The 21,614-nt window shown below is 36.6% G+C and overlaps 1 protein-coding gene, 1 long non-coding RNA gene and 1 pseudogene across 2 annotated transcripts in view; 2 read left to right on the top strand and 1 right to left on the bottom strand.

Annotated features, from left to right (window-relative positions):
- HAS2 (hyaluronan synthase 2) overlaps positions 1 to 1,225 on the bottom strand; it is a 26,978-nt gene extending 25,753 nt beyond the window's left edge. Inside the window, exon 1 of the mRNA XM_039853650.1 lies at positions 311 to 1,225. The gene's annotated coding sequence lies outside the window, so the exon portion shown is untranslated. The remainder of the gene's footprint in view (positions 1 to 310) is intronic.
- Positions 1 to 20,699, top strand: part of LOC120595513 (uncharacterized) — a 21,925-nt gene extending 1,226 nt beyond the window's left edge. Inside the window, exons 2-3 of the long non-coding RNA XR_005650881.1 lie at positions 18,918 to 19,001; positions 20,481 to 20,699. This is a non-coding gene — a long non-coding RNA (uncharacterized LOC120595513). The remainder of the gene's footprint in view (positions 1 to 18,917; positions 19,002 to 20,480) is intronic.
- Positions 17,394 to 17,512, top strand: LOC120595795 (uncharacterized; annotated as a pseudogene).
- Positions 20,700 to 21,614: the final 915 nt, after the last annotated feature.

Here is a 21,614-nt window from a genome sequence, read left to right as displayed (position 1 = left end):
CCCCGGAAGATGCGGAATGGAAAAGTACGTCCTGGGACGTGCAGTGGGTTCCCAGGCAGAGGCTACCTGTGTCCCCTGCGAGGCAGCGGACATCGGGAGAGCACCGCAGGGGTAGCGAAAGATACGCTGCTAAGCCTGACAGCGATCTGAAACATCCCGATTCTTAGTCTGTTGGAAATGTCGAGATCTTAAACTTTTCTGTCGAAAACTGACTTTAAAATGTTGTGACGCTTATGGATAATTTCTCCCCTGTCCCTGCCTAGTCGAGGGCCCTCCTCCTTCTTCACCAAATCGCGCCAGGGTAACGTACCTTGTTCAGCTCTTGGTCATAAAGTTGTCCTCAGCCTGTCTGTGTGGTCCCGGAGGGCTGGTGGCGGGCAGTTTCCAAAATTGAGGTAATAAGAGATCAGATGAATTTGAGACGACCGGCCAAAAAAAATAAAAAATTTAAAAACAACATTTAAAAAAGATGGGGGAGGCTTAAAGGTTCGGTTCTCCCCCACTGTAAAAGGAAAATTCACTACTATTCTCTTTGATATTTCCGTTGCACATCAGTCTTCTAATTCTTAAAATTAAAAAAAAAAATGTGCTTTAAAAATAAATTAACTTTAGCTTTTTTTTCCCCCACCTTCCTCCAGTCCCTCTCCCCTGATATCGGAAAGTCTCTTTTTCGTATCAAAAAACGCCCGGCGAAGACTCAGCAGAACCCAGGAAGCGCGGAATCGGGAGAAAGTCTTTGGCTGGGGCTGGTTCAAGTCCCTGGTTGAATGGGCTGCTGGAAGCCAGGACTGGGTAATTCTTTCCAGACGTCTTGACTTCTTCCTCGCAGTCGTTGCTTTTCAGCCTCCTCCAACTTAAGGGGGTCTTAACTAGTGAGCTGGTGGGTGTTTTAATAGGGCGGAGGAGGGAGTGGGGGGTGACGGGAGTGGAGAAGGGAGGTGCGGACTGGGGAAGCCAGAGGGGAGGGAACTGGGAACGCGGGCGGGCAGGAGGCAGGGAGGGGGAGAGGGAGAAAGAGAAATTGGCCATTCAAAGCCTTCTCTGAGCTCGAGGCCGCTTCTGAACTCCAATGAATTCAATTAACTTGATTGCTAACTTCCAGTGGTGGACCATGCCTTGTAGACGTCTCCGGACTCTTGCCCCAGTTACGTGGATTCTCTATTCGCGATCGGCTCCCCGTAGCGTTTAAGTAGTTTGCTTTAAGGCCAAATGGTGCCCTTAGTAAGTAACCGCTCGGGAGTGAGAGAGCAGGGAGGGTGTGTGTGTGTGTGTGTGTGTCTGTACGCCGAGCCTCCGAAAGCCGGCTGAGACTCTTAAGCCGGCGACTGGTCCATCCACCACTTGGTAACCCCATTCTTCCCTTCAACTCAGAACTGTCTGAGTTGATGTCAAATGTCCAAGCCTCCCTTCCACAGACGTTGTCGCCTTGGGTGCGCGGGGAAAAGTAAAAATAGTAATAAAAATAATTGTATAGTTTTTAGCCTGGTCCCCTAACGTGAAAATACGCAGACATTGGGCGTTATAAATAAAATATAATAATAATTTTAAAAAATCACCCTTCCGAGGGCTCGAAAAAAGCGCGCTTAAAAAAAAGCCGTTTCTAAAGGAATGGCCTTAAATGGCTTTGGCTCCTTGAGAGCCTTCTAAAAAGCTAAGTCAAAATACTTATTTTTGCTATGGGACGGCCTTTTCTCATCTTCCACTGCCACCAGGCTGAAAAGAGTTCGTTTTCTCGGGTCCTTCCCCGCTTGCCCTTTTTTTTTTCTCTCTTTGGTCCTCTGCAATTTGCCTCCTGATGACTTAAAATGGACAGTAGGTGGCACTGTTTAGGAAAAAATGAGAGTGAGTTTACAAATAATTTATTTGGTCTTTGGAGATTCCGCTGAAATTATTATAGGGTAAAAGATTTCTTTCTTGCCTTTCCAAGGTTCCTTTGAGGTATGGACTTCTTTCGAACTCTATTAGTCCTTGAAAACTGGATTCTTTTTCCTTACCAGATATCTTAGACAATAATAACAAGCCAAAACCGAAAAGTCGAATAAACTGGAAGCGATGCTTTTCAACACGTCGCCCGGGGTGTGGTGTTGGGGGGACGTGATTAGAGGTCAAGTATTTTATTGCAGTACCAGGTAGTCAGTCAACCCAGTCCCCAGGGGCAAACCTGCAAAGTACTAAGCGTTTCCATACCACACCAAAAACAACTTATTTCAAGTAGTTTACACCACCCTCTAACCCAAGCATTACCTTGGCTTGATGACTTCACACCGCTCCGGGGAGACCCACTTACCAATTTCCCCTTACAAACCTTCAAGGCTTCAGCCTTTGTTTGAGCCCTGCCTGAGGTGGTTCAGCTCTAGAGGAACTGGCTTAAATTTCAGAGCACCATTCCATCCCACTTAATCAGACTCCTGCTTCTTGATTTTTAGTTTTATAGTAGTTTTTAAATGATAAGTTGTAATTTAAAATACATCATCTAACTTAGGTACTCTTATGTATGATGCGGATTAAACTGATTTAGGAGTAGAGGTGGCAACTGTGGTGTCAACTGTCTAGCTATGGGACCCCCACAGGGACGCTTAACCTCAGCTCTAAACTCCCATGAATATTATATGTAATGTAGGATCGCCTGTTATTACTCGGTTGCATTTAACTGTTCCTGTGCTAATACTTCAAGCAATGAGAACATTTAGTAAAACTGGATTTCTTTATTAAACAAAAACACATTTGTTGTTTGTCCCCTTGTCCTTGTAATTCATGGCCCATAAAGCCAAAGGAAAATGTTCCCCCACTGTGGATGAATAAAAAAGCTAAGTACACATCCATGCATTTCTATCAGTTCCTTCCACCCACCAAGCCCCCAAAACAAATAGGGAAGAGGATAACACAATTGATAGCCAGAGGTGAAAGTTCCTTGAAGGCAGAATACTGGATCACATTTTCTTAGGGAGGCCTAAAATGCAAATCCCACCTTTGATGACGGATGGTGTAATGCGAGTCCTGTTTGTGTGATCCTGGAAGTGTATCTCACCTCTCTAGACCGTTATTTCCTAGTTGAGAAATAAGAAAATACCTGCTTTACAGAGTTATGATGATAGAATTTGTTGAATTAGAGATTAGCGTGATGCCTAACCTCTGTGCTTAGGTAGAGCTTCCTAAGGTAATGAAGTGGTTCCCAACATAACTATTGTAGGTATTCAGAAAACTTTAGTACCTTTCTCCAGGCTTCTGTTCTTTAAATTATTCTCGATATGCATTAACTAAGGTTTTATCCTGTGCTCTCTTATTTGATCTCACTGGTTCTCATAGTTTGAATTATTCTGTGCCCATGGATACACCCCAAACCTTCACATTTAACTGAGATTCCTTTCTGAGTCCCAGGCCTGAAGCACGGCTACCAGACACCTAGTTCCAATCCAAAAGCAACAATTAGGAGAGGTGAAATCCACGTTCACTAACAAGTTTTGGCACCAATCAATTAAATAACATTCAATAATTCATTTAAATTGTAACTTCTATTTTAAACATGAGCCGTTTGTATCAGAGGATGACAGATGTTTCAGGTTTTGACATCCTAAGACATACCTTATTCAACCTATATTATGTTTTCAGCTATACAAGCAAAGAACTTAAGAAGTCGGTAGGAGTCTTACTTGAGTCAGTGTGGCGATCTCTGACGGAGATCAAGTTTTGCCACCCTAAAACCTGCCTTTTGGGATATTGACTTTAAGCTGGTTATTAACAAACAAAACACTCAGAAAGAACCTTTGACCTCCCCCTCTCCCCTTTCCTGCCTGAGAGATTTCAGATGGAAAGGCCTGCTTCAGGGAGAAAATCTTAGAATTTTAAAACCTTAGCCTTATTCGAATTGAGTATGGGTGGATGGGAGGGCTCCAGACAGGACCTGGTAGCTAGATCACCCGCTGTGTCCCACTGAAGCAATAATTTGCCTGCCGTATGTTCTGCTCTTCCTCAATTACCTGTAAATCACCTCCTTCCTTTGCAACCCCATCTCTGCTCCCCTTTTCTCCTGTCTCTCTGTCCTTGGAATTTTCACGCTTATGCGAATGCCCCATGCTCACATTAAAATTTGATTTCTCCTGTTAATCTATCTCTGTCAATTTGATTATTAGCCCAGCTAGAAGAATTTAAAAGGTAGTAGGAAAAGTATTATTTTTTTGGCCTCCACACCTCCCTCATACAACATAAAGCAAATGGTCATATGTGTGATGGACAAAGTATGGACAATGAGGATTTAGTACCTTTGTAATTCTCTGTATACGTGGTTCCTAAACTTATATTAAAACTTCTATTCAGTCTTAAAAAATTGTTCAGGACGTCACAAAACTTGTTTTTAAGGTTTATTAGTATCAGTATATACATATTGAAAAATAAAAGCTGACTGAAAAGTTTTTAAATAACTTGTTTATTCATTTCAAATAATAAATGCAATGACGTCAACTTAACATATTTTTGTGAAATATGGCGTTTTCATTTTTGCAAATCTCTACTATCTGGCTTTATAAAACTCAGCTGATTTTCCTATTTGCTATTTGTGTATGAAGAACATATACTTCAACCAAAACAACAATTGAAATATATATAAATAATTTGGCCGCAAACATGTGTAATTGGGAAATGAAGAAGTATTTTAATAGTATTTGTAGATATTCTTATTTGACGGTATATCAGAACTGAACAAATGTGACCTTTTTTAAAGGTGAATTGCAATGTTGAATCTAAAGCAATAGGAATGAACTTTGCATACTCTGTTACATTAAAACCCGTTGGCCTATCTTACACTTAAATGCATCTTTCACAGTCATTCATGAATTTGTAATATTATGTATTGATCATTTAGAAAACATCAGTTCACTGAGTTATGCAGATTTTCAAAATGTTGACATACTTCATTATTCCAAACATTTTAAAAGTCACAATTATTAAAATCACCATTGATCTCATCCAAAAAGTCTTCAAATATTGGGAAACTATCACGGTCATGGCAGCAAATAAAGTTCTCCAAAATTCTAACTTTCTCTTGAAAGCTCAGATATTATCACTGGCAACAAACAAGGTTAGTTGTTTTTACTGTAGCGACCAGTGCACTTCATTCGTTCTTCAAGAAAATAAAATATCTTTCAGATACCCAAGTCTGAATTATAGTAGTTTGGCGGTTAGTTGTTCTTTCAAGTAAAAATGATATGCCATGATAAAAGTGGCTAGCTCAGCTCACACCTTAATCACATGAAAGCTTTTCCTTCAGAAAACCAAGGTCGCTTAGTGTACAGCGAGCTGTGTACTTTCCATTTCTTCGCACGGAATGTTAAAAAGACATATACTCAAGAGTTGACATTTAATGAAGCTAATATTTTTTTACTGCTTTATCAAGAACTCTCTTAAATGCAGTATGTTTTCTATTTCTCTGTAAGTGTGTGGAGGTAACGGATATAAAGATTGACAGTACAGTTTGGTGCCACTGCCTTATTTCATGCTCAGGCACTAGCAGCTTTATTCACCATTATTTTTGCACCATCGGTATAAATGTCAACAAAGTAAAAGATGCAGAGAATTTTTTAGTATTATTATAAAAAGTGTTGACCTTATGGATCCCCTCAAAAGGTCTTGGGGTCCCCAAGGGTCTGTATACTACACTTTGGAAAATACTGTTTTATATTAAGCAAACCAAATATAGCAATATACAAATCTGGGTATTTTACTTTAAGAACATAGACAAACTTGCATATTGAGATTGAGCAGTGAGAAGAGCAATATCAATAGTAAGCCCGTCATATGAGGCACAAATATTGGGACTAGAAATGCTTAGGATGACACAGAGAAGACTCAGAGAATCTGACGTTGGAAAACCTTTACAGGGCTTGGATATCACATGTAAGATTTAATACGTTCTCTATGACCCTAAGACTGTGCACCGGTGGAGATTAAAACACAGCATATTTCAGCTTCACAAACAGTAGAATTTTACAAAGATGGAAAGAGATTGACTTGGACTTTAAATGTCCACTTCCCAGGTTGGTTGATACAAAGAGCTTTCCAGTGCCACAAAGTTAACTCCAAGGTTAGACTCTTGAGGCTCTAGAGTTAATTCGGACAAAATTTTGAAGACGGCATCGCCATGTTTATTACTATATTTGAAGATGGGGATAGAGAGTGATATCGAAGCATCAGACACCCAGGACGTTAGAATGAACAGATTGGAAGAGATCAAATTATTTGTTGCTTCATTGATTTAGGTAGAGAGGACAGTTTTATTTCTCATTAGAGGTTTTGAAGATCTCTATCAGAGTAGTAATTTATCAATCATTGATCATTTCAAAGTAGACTAAATATTATTCGAGCCAGGTTTTAAGAATTACCCAAATGAAAGGGGCAAAAATCATCATCAGACACTCTTTCATCGTTTTTCAACATCTCTCCACAGATGAGAAAACTAAGTTTAAAGTATTATGACTTAGTCTAAACCCTAAAAGGTGGATACTCAAAAGTACCTGAGATTAATAATTATGATTTGATAATAAAATACACAAATACAACCACCTGGATGATTTAAAAGAAAAAAGAACCCTTATATTTTGGAAATAGACCTTATATCACTGAACAAATTTGTGGGAGCTTTATTTTCACATTATTGGACTAAGATAATTTTAAGAATTATCTCTAAATCTATCTGTGTTTCTGATTGGAGGGGCAAAAGTTACTTTACATAGCCTAAGTGACATGTTTATCACTTGCATTTCTTTGACTCAGATTACAGGAAAGGAGAAAACTAATTATCTTTGATTTAATTGCCAACAACTTTTTGTCAGCAAGGGTTTACATTTTACATGGCAAATCAGTAAAAGCAGAAAGCGTTACTCAAGGTGCAAGTCTGCAATCTAATTGTTCTTTGATATTTTAATAGTCTCAGTTGCAATGGCTAAGGAGAAGATTTTGAAATGTCTGTCCACAAGCAGTTGCTAATAGTCTTGATTGTGGAACTAGATTTAAGTAACTACATTGTTTAAATGAATTTCCTTGGAGATTGTGTGGCATTTCATGTGATTCCTGAAAAACTTAACAAACTTTCCAATTTCTTAAAACCTTAATAAAAGATATGCTTAATTTTTGGAAACTAATTTATTTTTATTAGCAGAGGTAGTTGTTCAAATTTTCTAGGCAGAGAGATCCTTCGCTGATAATTTTTTAAATGACCCTTGTTACCAGAAAAGTGAATATGTACTAAAAAATTTTCATACAATTTTAGGGAGGTCACAGATTTCTTTCCCTCAAAACTGTTCATGGACAGATTAAAAATTCCCTTCCCAAAAGAAGCATGTGCAGTCTTGGGAAATACTATGAAACCCTAATTAATTAGAAACCACATCATATACTTAAAGATTTAAAAGGAAGACAGAGAAAAAAACTAAGCAACCTTTTATATTCTCTAATAATTCACACAATTTTTTTAATGCAACCATTTAGGGGAGGGGGAATCTCAAAGGAAATCTTAGGTATTTTAGAGAAAGCCAGTCAAGAGGAATAGGAATTTGGGAATATAAGATTTTTCAAGAATCCATTACATTTCCCTTTCTTTGGGCATTGAAACCTGATTTTATAATTTTAGGCAGGCAAGAAAATTCAAACTATTCCAAGCTTTCAGGAGAAGTCTGCCTTCAAATACATACAAGTGGTTGAAATCCCTGGAAAGAAAACCCTAAACCAATTTAGTAAAGTGAGACTTCCTACCTTTATCCAAGAGGCTTAACTCCAAGACCGAATTAGCAGAATTACCATTTCAGCACTTGAAGGCTGGTACCCAAGCTCTCTGTCCTACAAATGCCTTTCCAAAGTGTGACTCCATGCATTACATTAGTCATATCCTGCCTACCAAGGATGGCAGGGTAATTTGGGGGATAAAAGCAAGTGATTGTGATGCTATTCGAGGGAATTACATTATTCTGAATTATAGGAATGTTCTCTCCTATAGCATTTTCTTTCTGGTACTTTAAAGTTTCAGAGTTCAACCCAGATCAGAGTGGGTCTTAGAATGTAGTGCGCAAAGATTTCGTTTATATATTATGCCTAAGCCAAGAATTGGGACATATTTTGATCTTGTTCCTGACTCAGCTCTTGCAGACAGCACCTGTTGTTTGTTCACACCAAGTTTGTTGGGCTTCTAATTAAGCAATTTGGGAAGTAGCCTCATTGTTTGTTTTGAAAAGCCAGATGGCTCCAAATATCAGAGGTGAAAAGAAATTTAAGGCTGTGTTTCTCAAAAAGTATGGACTGAGGGCAGCCTTCATCTCAGATTCCATGTCCAAACTCCAGACCTATTTTATCAGAATTTACAATGGCGAGTCACAGGGAAATGCCTATTTCGGAAGTTACCTCGGGTCATTCGCAGGCACTCTGAAGCTTAAGAACTTTTGCTTTAGAGATACTGTAGTTGAAGAAAGCACTTTTCTGGACTTTTTACCGATAGCTCTTAAAAATCAGAATTCTTTCCTTAAATCTACTTGGATAACAAAAAAGTAACAATGCCCTTTCTACAAAATACAATTGCGAATTCCAAAGACTGCCTCTGTTTAATCGTAGTATGTGTGTCTTAAACATGAAGTTTGCGTAGTCAATAGGTTATCTACTGGCCTGTTAATGCAGTGATTTCTACCACAGGGGAAGCAATATCAAGTATATAAGTGAAGGTTCTAGACTTAAACTACCTGCTTTGGGCACTCCCACACCTACTACCTATGTGATCTTTGGCAAATTGCTTATTTTCTCTAAGCCTCAGTTTCTCTCTGGTAAAGTGGGAATAGTAGTAAAACCATACCTTAGAAGTTCATGTGGAGAATAAATAAAATTCTCTATCTAAAGCTCTGATAAGTGTATAATAAATGTTAACCATCATTACTGGTGTTGTTGAAAACAGGGTTAGGCTGAAACAGGTGCCTAAGAAGTCACTCCTAGGTCACAGTGCAGATGTTCAATTTCCGGTCTTCTGGAAGGCCACCTGCCACTCCACATTTCTAGATTATGGTCATGAGGAGGAGAGTAAAGAAATAAAACGGAGTCACAACAGTCAAGCTGCTGAATTACTAAAGTCAAGTAACTTGAGGCATAAGGAAATAATTTTATTTTTTCTTTAATTAGCCTGGGAATGTAAACTTTTTAACTTTCCAGTCCTGTGTCAGCATGCCTGGATATACATTAGGCTTCCAGGTAACCCTCTGGTTACTCCCTGAATGACTAAGCAAAGAACATTCACATATTCAGGTGACCTTGGTGTCCAGTATCCAGCCCAGCGGATTTATCAAGGATTACCACGTCAGACCAATGCAGGGGCTCAGAATGTAGGACTCAGTATTCTCAAGAATCCACTTTTTACTCTTAAGAACTCTTTGCTTTTCTTCTTCAGGACACTCTGGGTATTGCCTACTTGTATTTCCACTTTGCAAACCCTAAGACCCTTGATGAAATCTTTATCATTTACTTTTAGCAAAGCCTCCATACTCTTTTTGAGTTAGTCTGACACTCAGAATTCAAAAAATTTTAAAAACTTTTCAAGTCTTCTTGAAAACTTAAAAGCTAGAGCTTTTTCAAAAAATGTCTAAAGAAAATCCATTTAATGTACTAATTGAGTACCGGCAGTGAGTGTGTTCTTCAGAATGAATTTTCTGTATGAGTATTCACAAAATCTTCCTAAGTTATAGAAAGTCTTATGTTTAAGAAGAATGAAAGACAATTTAAAAATAGTTCTTCGAAAGGGTGGAATGTTGAATGTTCTTTTTCTTCCATAATGTATTTACCTAGGGAAACTAACTTAGGTGGAGCGTCTGGTTTTTAGCACAGTCTTGTTTTTACACCCATGTGTCCAGCTGAATGCTCTGAGGTGCTGAGAGGTCAAGTGACGTGCCCCAGGTCACACACAATGAGTTAGTGATTCAGGGCAAATTGAATCAAGAATTTTTATGTCAGGGCTTTCTGACAAATTTCTTTGTAGGAATGTCCAAAAATACATGGTTAACTAAAAATAAACCTTTACACTTCTGCTTTTAGAACAGAGAGATGGAGACATTTACTATTTGTCATGTCTTTATTTAATTCACATTTCTAAATATAATAACTTGAACATGGCTTCCCAACTCTCTTCCAAATCACTGAATTTATTCTGTTTAACTTACTGTATTGAATTGGAGTATAGCAGAAGAGTTTTTCTCTTGGAAATTCTGGCCAGATGGAAATTCTGCTCTCTCTCCTAATTTCAAGTCATTATGTTCATTGTTGCCAAGTATTCATTCACCAAAATTTACTTAAGCATCTACTATGGTCCATCTACAGTCTTGCCATGAATATGGGCAGCACTGCTAATAAAGGCTCACATGCTGTGTGTTTTGTTAAAGAAAAGAACGCAGGCCCCAAAAAGCATAGCTCATGATAAAAGCCCATAATGCCAAATCTAGATTTACTACATGACCTAATGCTGTTTCCACCTTTCCCAGAAATGTAATTTTAACCAACCAGTCTGGAATTTTCTGGCCAAGTGCCAGTAAGGTAACCTGTCACATGGGCCTTCTCCATCCCCCACAGAAGGGAGAGGCTATCTGCACGATAAAAACCCTTATGTTCCCCCCTTCCAAAAAAAGGATGTCCCGGCCCCAAAATAATCCTTTCTTTTTCTCTCATTAATAGCTCCTTTACCCCAGCCTTCTTCCTGTAAAAACTCCCGTTTTGTAAAAGCCCTCAGAATGCCCTCCCAGTTGCTAATTGGGATGCTGCTTGATTTAGGAGTCCCTTAATAAAGCCAATTAGATCTTCGGATTTACTCAGTTGAATTTGTTTTTTTTTAGCAGTCCAAATGCCTAATATTCATAAATCAAGTTGCCAAAGTAGTTAATAAAATTAGTTCTTTCTGCCTTGACAGCAAATACATCTTCATAAAAGTGTGTGAGTCCAGTTTCCAATTGGGAATTCTCTAACACCTCAGTATATCAAGTGCAAGAACATACTACCAGCCACCAGCACCTTGTGCCAATTTCCTGCTCCAGTTCTCAGCCCATCTTACTTTTCTCCCCCAGCCCTGGCTACATCCTGTAATATGATGGGCCTCGCACACATGCATTGAATACACCAGCTTGCACATTCAACCTCATCCACAGTTTCTAAAATCAGGCACCACTGCACCGTTTTTTGGAATTCTAACCTCTAATCCCAGGGTAAAAGCCTATATGCTGGCTCCGGAAGTAGGCTCAGGACAGGGGCCCTTCATGCCTGGATTTAAGGATGGTTCTACCAGGTATATAGCGGGACATCCATATAAGGCTAAATTGTTCCACTGTGTAATCTGAGTATGCCATTCTCTGATTCTAAAATACCACCACTTCCCATTGTCAATTTAGCGAAGGCCCAGCTCCTTAATCTGATCTGGCCTTCAATTTTCCAACCTGAAAGCAAACTTTCCCACTTACACTACACTATGTTATGTTAAACACATTAGAACTCATTTCCATCTTAGTATCTTTTAGTCCATTTGTCCTTTCTGCCTAAATACATTTTCCATCTCTGCCTGGCTCAATGTTTATAATCATCCTTCCCATTTATCTCTTACTAATGTGGGAAGGTAGAAACCTTCAAGGTTCTTTCGCTAGTCTAATGATTAAATCTAAGAGACAGATTTACAGGAGAAAATAACCAAATCTAATTACATACATAAGTATGGGACCCTCACATAAATCAGAGGATCAGAAACCCCACATACATGAGAGGTTCAGGGACAGAAAGTTAAAATGAGGTATATATGGCGTTCAGAACTAAGGACGAGGTAAGGCATCTTGATGATTTTTAGAAAGGAGTTAGATTATTTGTAGGTCAACAAGAAGAGCAGATGTTAAGATGTTTAAACTGCCTTATAAATAGGTCATATAAAGTTATCTGTGGTAATGACTCTTAATGGTCAAGGTGCCATGTTGAAGTTCTTTAAAGAGGAGGTAAAATCTCATGAGCTCTTTGAGTCTTGATTGCCTTCAGCTTAAAAGAATTCACCTGGCAAAGTGGCCCATATTGGAGAGGCCAATTCTGAATCCCATCAGTTCGACCTTTGAAACTTTCTGAGAAGTTTCAGGTTCCAGAAGTTGGGAAAAACAAAGTAGTCGTCTTGGTTTTCCAATTAGTGAAAGCATTTCAAATATAGAAGGTTAGCTCTTACTATTGAGAAGATTTAGTTTTCTTAAGTTAGCAAAGACTAGAATGAGACAACATAAAACACAGAAAATAATTTTGTTAAAACAGAATCTTTCTTTTAGGAAGAAAGTTTTTCCCAGTATTAGGAGTGCACTAATAGTACAGGAAAATTTGTCCTTTTTTTTTTTTTTTTGCTGAAAGAATATTAAGTTTTAGTACACTATTGATATAAAAGATTATTTTTAAAAACCCTCTAACAAATTTTTTCAATATTATTCAGCTTGATCACACATAAATTTCTTTCTCAAGATTTATTTTTCATAAATTGTTTATAATTTTGTAACTTTTAGTTTGTTTCTTGTTCTCTTAACCATTCAGAAGTAACCAGGACAAAATTATTTTAATTCCTCTTAATGAAATACATCTCCATATCTCGTACCTTTTATTTTTAAGCCAAAACATATTCTATTTTTCTCATATATAGCGGTTTTTCTTCTTCTTTTTTTTTTTTGTGGTTTTAATTACATATATTAGAATTTTTAACTTTTAGAAACTTTAATTTCTGGCGAAAACTAAGAAGTAAGCAATTGTGAATTGGCTGTTACACCGGTGTTTGTTAGATTGATAAATTTATAAATACATTCCATAATTTTTAGAAATATATGGTTTTTCATAGTACAATTTTTAATGAGGCAGAAAATATGTTTATTAGCAAACCTAAATATCATTAGTTCCTCTGTAATAAGAAGTGAAAAAACAGATAAACCTATGTAATTAATGTTTCACTATTTTATCTTGTTTGGAAGTGATCTAGATATTCGATGACTATTCATCATTTAATTTAGCTAGCAAAACTTTAAAGGTTCAAGTTACCATAGAGATTTAAGATACCATTTTTAAGTACACGTAAAACACAATTATTGCTAAAGAGTTTACCTAAAAAAACCTTTTCATCCTACTTACATTTATTTAATTTATTTGCTTTTATGAATTATGTTGAAATGACTTATGAAAATTTTATCATCATGGGGAGGGATAGAGGTATGGATAAAAAAGATGAAGGGAAATATAGCCAATAATATTGTGATAAGTTTGCACAGTGACAGGTGAGCACTAGAATTAGTGGCATGTTCCCATTGTAAGGTATAAAAATGTTGAACCACTATATTGTACACCTGAAACTAATATAACTAATATAACACTATATACCAACTATACCTAAATAAGAGCAAATAAATAAGAAGATAATTTTCTTATAAAAATATTGTGTCTTATATTCCATTTTGTTAAATATTTATATAACTATCAGCTAATTTTATTAAATAATAATAACATTCTTAATTAATTTAAAATATTCTTTAATCAAAAAACCTTTAAATTTTGTTTTAGATGAGATTTTACTTGATATATATCTGGTTTTCCTGGATGACATGCTCTGATCTAATCTTGAGTAGGTCAATTAATATTGGGTAATAAATAATTTTATTTATTTATTTATGATGAAAAAGAAAATTTCATCATACAGTTATTTTTCTTGCTGACAAATTTTGCAATAGAGATAACATGAACTTATTTGACTAATAAACCCAGATAGAATAAAAGTATTATATTTAATGCTTATCACTCCAAAGACATGCCTATTTAACCAACCCAAATTCAAACCAGCTTTAGTATCAAATGTTTCCCCAGTTCATATGATCCTGAAAAGCATTGGGGTTAGTTCTTATTATATTTTTTAGAAATTCTTGTTTGTTTATGCCAATTAAATAGAGCTCTTTTACAAATTAACACTCCATCTGGAGGCAGAATATACCACACAACGCACATGAACATACAAAGAGACATAGAGACCTCCTAGCCTTCATTTTGAATTATTAGCCATGAGATGGGTAACAAGTTAAATTTATCCTCTCAGATGGTTGAGGCTTGTGCTTATTAATATTTGTGGAGAAGACACAAAGTGCTTTTAGGACCCATTTCTTTCTTTCCTTCCCCTTTAGAACTCCAATGACACAAATTTTAGATCTTTTGTGATAGTCCCACAGGTTTCTGGAGTTCTGTTTAGTCTATATTTTTTCTGTTTTTCAGATTGGATAATATCTATTGTTCTATTCTCTAGTTCATAGACTATTTTCTCTGTCCCCCCATTCTGCTATTGAAACTTTACATGGAGTTTTGTTTTATTGTATTTTTCAGTTTTAAATTTTCTATTTTAGTTTCATTTGTATCTTCTATATCTTTTCTGAAACTTTCTGGTTCTTTTCTGAGACTCTATTTTTAAAAATTGTTCATATGTACTCATAATTGCTCATTAAGACATTTTAATAATAACTGTTTTAAAATCGTTGTCAAATAATTCTACATATGTGCCATCTTTGTATTGCTATCTACAGATTGTCTTTTTTTCACACATTTTGAAATCTTCTTGGTTTTGATATGAAGAGTGATTCTCATTTGAAACTTGGACAGTTGGGGTATTACGTGATGAGACTCTGGATTTTCTTTAAATCCCGTTTCAGTTTTTGTTTTGTTTTTTTCTGACATTTCTCTGGCAGGGGAAGGAGGTGTATCACCTCACTACTGCCAGAATAGACTATAAATTCAGGTTCTCCATTTGGCCATCTTTGACATTTGAGGAAGTACCCCTCATCGCTGTGTGGTGCAGGTGGGGTTTTTGGCTCATCCTTAGGCCTCCACTGACTGACACATCCCTGGCTGGGAGTGGAGTAGTGAGTGTGTTGCTACTCTTGACGTGTCCTCCACTGACACCATGGGTTGCGGAAGGGTGTAGCCTCCTTGCTGCTGGGCAGTGGTAAAAGTCCGGTACCTGCACTGATATCACTCCCGCGTGAAGTACAGTGGAGCCTCCTTACTAGCCAATGGAGTGGAGGTCCAGGTTCCCGACATCATCTCCACTGACACCTCAAGAAAGGGAGCCTCATAACAGCCAGGATGGCAGGACTGGTTTCCTGCTCATTCTTCTCTGACCCAACCTAGCAGAAGCGTGGGGGAACTGGAGCACCTTGCTACGACCTGATGAGGGTGGGAATATAGGCTGTCCCTTGACATTTGCTGGCACGATCGGAGGTAGCATCACAGTTGTTTTTTGTTTTTTCCCTGTGGTGTTTGGCTGGAGTAGAGGAATTTTTGTCTAAAAGTTTTCCGTATTACGAAGTTTGCCCTTTCCTACTCCTTTGGCTATAGAGAAAAGACTTCAGGGCTTTTTTTAATTTTTGTTTGAATTTGTTGGCATTTTTGGGCGGCCACTTCTTCAGCTCTCTATCTGAGATATGTGACGATACAAGAAATCACAAGAAACTTACACTGTGTCATTACTTAGATCCTAAGTTCTCTAGCCAATGTGCCTTATTTTCTATACCTTTCAAAGTCTTCATTTGCCTTATATATAATTTCCAACTTTTTTAGCTGTATTTAGTAGGAAGAATATCTATTCTAACTTTTTAGATGTGGAAGCTTACTCCATTTTTGATAGCTATTACTGTGATTACTTAATTGACTAAATTATACATAAATTAACAAATCATAATGTATGTGTGTGGGGGGCAGAATTAATGGATACATAAAAACTAACATTGTTTGAAATAATAGCTATCAAGTTAGGTATGAATGCACGAATGAAAAACTGTTAAAAATATTGAAGGTTTTTGCATTAAGATTATGTTCCAAGCATTTTTAGACTTTTTATTCCACTCTAAGGAAACCAAAACTGGAAATTATAGAAGTGGTATTGTTAATAAGGCTTATAAAAGATAGATGGCACAGATTAGTTGACTTATGCCTCCTCTTCCCCAAAATGCCATAACTGTACAAGAAAAGACCGACACATTAACGTGTTTATATTCAAAGTTAAAATTAAAATAAAACATTTATCATTATTTTTAATACTCAAATTTAACTTTTTAAATCTTAATTGGGAAGGATAAGAGAGATAGCGTCTTCTATACACTCCTCGAATTTGATTTCTTACTTTTAAACATCTTTTGCAATTAATTAGCTGAGCTAGAAAAGTTAAGCTGTCCTTTAGAAAGTTTAGATTTTTTTTCCACAATAGGACCTAGATCATTTTCAACTGATTCTAAATGGCTTTGGCAGGTAACTGAGAAAAATCCACCTGAAGAGTAATTTTAACCTAACATCAATGCATTCGTAACTTACCTTTTATAATATACATTTTATGAGACTTGGTCTTTATTTTGCACGTGTGTGTGCATACACACACAGACGAATATGCTTTATAAAACAAAGCTAGCTATATCCTTGCACCTGCAACTTCTGGGTGGTAATTCTTGAATTACATTGAAACCCATGTGATGGAGATGTTAATTTCTCTACTCTCTTTGGACAGTGAAACAGATGCTGTCTTAAACTTCAAAGGATTTGACTACTTTCTGAGTTTCATTAATGAACAACAACTTTTCACAGCCTGCTTAAAAAAAATTTAACAAAACATACAAAGGAAAAATATCAATGAGTAATCCATCGGTCTTTTCCTTCTGAAATGTTTTTTAGGGAAAGAGAGGAAGTCAAACTCAAAACATTTGATCTTTCCCAGGAAACTGGACTTCACTGTATTTATTGCTTTTCAAATCTGACAGGTCATCCCGTGGACTCAGATCATGGTAAAAGATCCAATTGTATCAGGAGAAGATAAACTTTGGGAGATAACTCTTCTGTTAAAGTGTTCGATAAAAAAAGACAACCCAACTGATGATGAATATTTCCATTATTCTCTTTACTAGCTTACCTAATTCTGACTATTGAGTTTAGCTCAAGAAATACAGTTTGAAGAGAGTGGACAAAGAAAAGAATAAAGTCTCAGTCGTTTTGAGTATTTTGAAAGAGTAGGTAGGTTCTGAAGAGAAGAATTGATTAATGTTCAAACTCAAAAATTTTTAAATTTCCAATTGTGTTAAAAAAATTTTTACATTTCTGTAACATTGATACATTACAAAAGTGTTTTTTTTTTTAACTCAAGATTCCTTATTTGTTAATATTGTACCCACAGTTATATCTTCAAGAGATGTAGATAAAGATTTAGATTCTAAGCTTGCCAGACATGGATTGGAATACTAGCTCCACCATTTAATAGCTGTGTCATCTTGAGCAAGAAACTTAACATTTCCAAACTTTGGTTTCTGTTTTCATAAAACTGATGTGATAATAATGACCTATAATTCCTTAATCGAAACTCAGGGTCAGTCTACGGTCATGCCACCCTGAACGTGCCTGATCTCATCTGATCTCGGAAGCTAAGCAGGGTCAGGCCTAGTTAATACTTGAATGGGAGACCCCCTAGGGATACCAGGTGTTGTAGGCATTAAAAACAAACAAACAAACAAACAAAAAAATTCAGGCTCAGATTGTTTTTGAATTTCAAAAAAAAACGAACCATTTTTTTATGTATTGATTTTTATTGAGGAAGTGGTTCATTATAATCAGATATTCATTAAACCCCTATTTTAGCATTTTTCATGCACCATGAATAATACAAAAAGAAATAAAACAATCTTTGTTGTCTATGGGCTTACTATGCTCTATAGCAGATGCAGATAACTATAGTGCATTATTAAGAGTCATAAAATTCTATGGACACTCAGAGGAAAAAAATAGATTCTGATGGAGTGGGGTAACTCAGGAAAAATTATTAAAAAGGTGATATTTGGACATTTTCAGTTTTTAAAATTTTTCATGAACTCCCTTTCCACTCTTTTTAGTTCATTTTTTTGTGGTTTCCTTTCTTTTTGTGAAAACTATTACAGTATTTCCTAATATGTTATTAAGGTTCAAATGCTGTATGAATAGCATCTTTATCAGCTAAGTCCAGCTTCAGTCAAAAACACAGTCAGTGGGAATGTTAGACTTAAAAAGTTACAGGTGTTTCCTTATTAAATTTATTGTTCCTAATAATTGTATATGTTTTCCTTTTTTAGTGGCCTTTTGAAAATATACTCTATGTACTATAACATCGATCGGTTTTAAGTATACAATTCAGTGATTTTTAGTGAATTTACAGAGTTGTACAACTGTCACCACAATCCAGTTATAAAACATTTTCATCATCTTAAAAAGATAGAATTTAGAAGTTTCAAATGATAAAAAGAAATGCAGGACAAACACTATACATTAAATTAGCATCCTAGGGGGTTTGGGATGGTACTCTATTATAAAAAAAATATTAAGTTTTTCTAGTGAATCATATAATTGTTTACAAGAAATTGAATAAAGCCTCCAAATAACCTTATGTCATTTTAAGTATAATTTTTGCCTCTAAAGGAGTTCAAGTCAAGTTATCCAGTGAATTATGAAACGCTTTGAGTGTGCAGAGCTTCTCTGATTTTGAAATCGCAGGTAAAGTATTGTAGACCTGTAACACTCAACTTATAAGACCATTGTGGGAATTAAAGAGAAAAGGTAATAAGATACTTAGCATTGTATGGAAGACATAGCAGACTCAGCTTCTCTGTATATGTACGTGTTAATATTTAATTCAATATCTGTATTGAGAGCGTGTAGTACAGTTTAAAAAGCATTGTTTGTGTGGCCAGGAGACTTGGTTCTAGAACCCTCTGTCTTGTTGACTGATGTGAGATACTGTGTAAGGATTGGAGCTGACATTTAATGCTTCTTGTGAATCAGGCACTGTTCTTAGCATTTTACACATGTTATTAATTGAATGTTTATATTAACCAGATCACATATATATTATCATCTTTGTTTTATAGATAATAAAAGAAGCACGGAAAGTTTAAACAAGATCCTTAAAGTCACAGAGGAAGCAAGCGGTGGGAGACAAGATTCAAATGCAGGTACTCTCATTCTCTGAAACGCTAAACTGTTTCCTAACTACCATTGACGTCACTTAAGTTCTTTGAGTTCTGGTTTCCTAATTTTTGTAATAAAAGGGGAATAAATCTACCATTTAAATTTATTCAATGTTACAAACTCATAGAAGTTGGGAACCAAAGGGATCTTAGTGGTTACATTGTCCAAATGATCAGTTTGTGGCTAAAGAAACTATGTTCTAGAAATCAGGCAACTTACTCAGGGTCACGCAATTAGTGACAGACCAAAAACTTGGTCATCTGATACCTCAAGAGACAGTCCTTACTGAATGCGGACAAATATTTCTAATATCAATATGGTCAGACAAATTTCATAATTAGAAAATTAAATAATAAACACATTAATCTACAACTCTTTGATATGAGGCATTACGATAGAGATTATATGATAGAGTCCCCTAGAAACACTGAAGACAATGGAATTAATACCGCTAAGAGTGCGTGGCAGACAGAAGAAAAGAAAGAAGAGGTAAATTCTGAACTGGCTTTTTGAGGCATACGTAGGAATATCTTTGAAGACGAAGAAGGAAGCTAACTGAGGCTTAAAAAATTGCTTGTTTGTGCCACCGACCCAGGATAGCACACTCAAAGAAAAAGATGTCCACCTCTCCTAATAAATATCAGGCCACCGGAGCTCCAAACTGGAAGTTGTGTGATTCGCAAAGACTGCAAAGTTCTTTTGGCAATGAAGAGGTTCAGAGAAGGCCTCCCCAAGATCTGCTGCTTTGGCATGTGGATTATTTTGAGCTGAGGGCAGGTGAGACCCTGCAGGCTCTCAAGAAACTTTTACCTCCCTTTTAAATTAGGGGTCTCACCCTTAACAAGAGTTACCACCAAAAATAACTTTTTATGGCCTGTCTGAAGGACAGGAAAAACTTTTAATTTCTGAACTTGTGTACTTTATCATCCTGAGAATAGCCTTCATCCCCTCTGAAGCTCCAAGGTGCCTTACTTCAGTTCAGAATGTCACATAGACCTCATTTGCTTTTTGTCTCTGACTCGCTCATGAACATGGGGTTCCCATATGTATATGTGTAATAAAATTTGGTTATTTCCTTCTGTTAATGTCTCATTTAGATTTAATTATCAGACCAGCCAAAAGAACCTAAGGAGAATAAAGAAAAATTTATTCCTCCCCCACAGCTATTAGAATCTCTAGTCTTTTAAGTATTAAAATCAATAGGCTACTATTTCTGGAGTATCAGAAATGTTAAGATTTGTGTTTGCCTTGGGTGCCCACATTTCCTGGCTGTCGGTAGTTAGAAGATAGTTTTCATTCTCTCAGTTTGCTTAGTTTCTTCCAAATAAAGTAGAATTAAGAGGAGGACCTTTTTCTTATCTTTATAGCATGTGGCCTGCCTAGTACAGTGCCCGAAAAAGCGTAGAAACTTAATATCTATTTTTAACAATAAAAAGAAATGTTTATTGTGCATTTATTTACAGGTGTTAGTCGTTATATGAGATTTTTCTATTTGCCCAGTGCTTTGGAAGCTTACAGGAACTGAGAATGTGTCCCAGGACCCACGGTGGGGGAAGGGACACAGACTGATGCATTCCATCTGCCTTCAAAATCTGTGGCATTTTCAAGGTGTGATGAATTCACTTACAATTATTTGCATAATTTTAATATGGCTCATAATTTTCCCAATGTAAAAATGTATTTACGAGAATTGAAACATAATTTTAAAATACCAGTTTGCACGCAATGACTAAAAAGTGTTTATTTGTTTTAAAGGCGATTAACATCAGAAAGAGGTCTGTACAGGACCGCTTTTAAATCCCTTATACTAACTCCTAAGGCAGCCCCGCCCTATTCAATTCTGCTTGTTTTTTTTTTTAATGTGCATCTCGAGAAACTAAACTGACCATACAATCTGGTAAGAGATACTCAGAGTGAATCACCAAACTAATAAGGAGGTGAGAAGCAGTGGAGGTAAATGATTTCACACAGTGCTGTCAGTTCCAACTAAATCAATCCAGTGTGATCCCATCAAATGGGACAGGGCCCAACCATGCTCCTTACATTGGGGCATAAAAAATAAAGATGACTCTGCTGGCCAGAAGTTCAGAGTCTAATAGCGATAAGTCATAGGAGCCAATTAGGCAGTTATATGCAGTGCTGTGAGGAAGGTGGGAACAGGTTGCCGTGTAGTCACAGAAGATGGGGACACCTGTGACCTGCTGTATTTGAAAGGAATAAGGAAGGAGGACCGTAGATGATGAGCAAACTCAGGAAGACATCACCCGGCTCTCTGCATTCAGTTTGTATCTTAAAAGAAGGATACAATTTTTAAATGCTGGGAAGGAAGAGGCATTCAAAATGGAATGAAATACCTGAACAAAGGTATTATAATCGCAGCACAAGGGCACACTGGGGAGACAAAAAAGGGCGTGGTTTGTCCCACGTGCCCTTTTGTGAGTCAGAGGGCCCTGAGCCCTGGCGCATCTAACTCTCGATCTGCAGGTTAAATAATACCAAATTGTGCATTTTTGTCAATGATTTTATCTCCACGTGCTATTTTAATAGTTCTCTAATTGCAACTATCAATCAATATGTAAAATGCATCGAACACTTAC

Source organism: Pteropus medius, unplaced genomic scaffold (assembly GCF_902729225.1).
Source record: "Pteropus medius unplaced genomic scaffold, Ma_sr-lr_union100, whole genome shotgun sequence".
In the NCBI taxonomy this organism is placed as follows: Eukaryota; Metazoa; Chordata; class Mammalia; order Chiroptera; family Pteropodidae; genus Pteropus; species Pteropus medius.
Note: the sequence above shows the minus strand (reverse complement) of the source record. Positions and strands in the feature narration are given on the sequence as shown.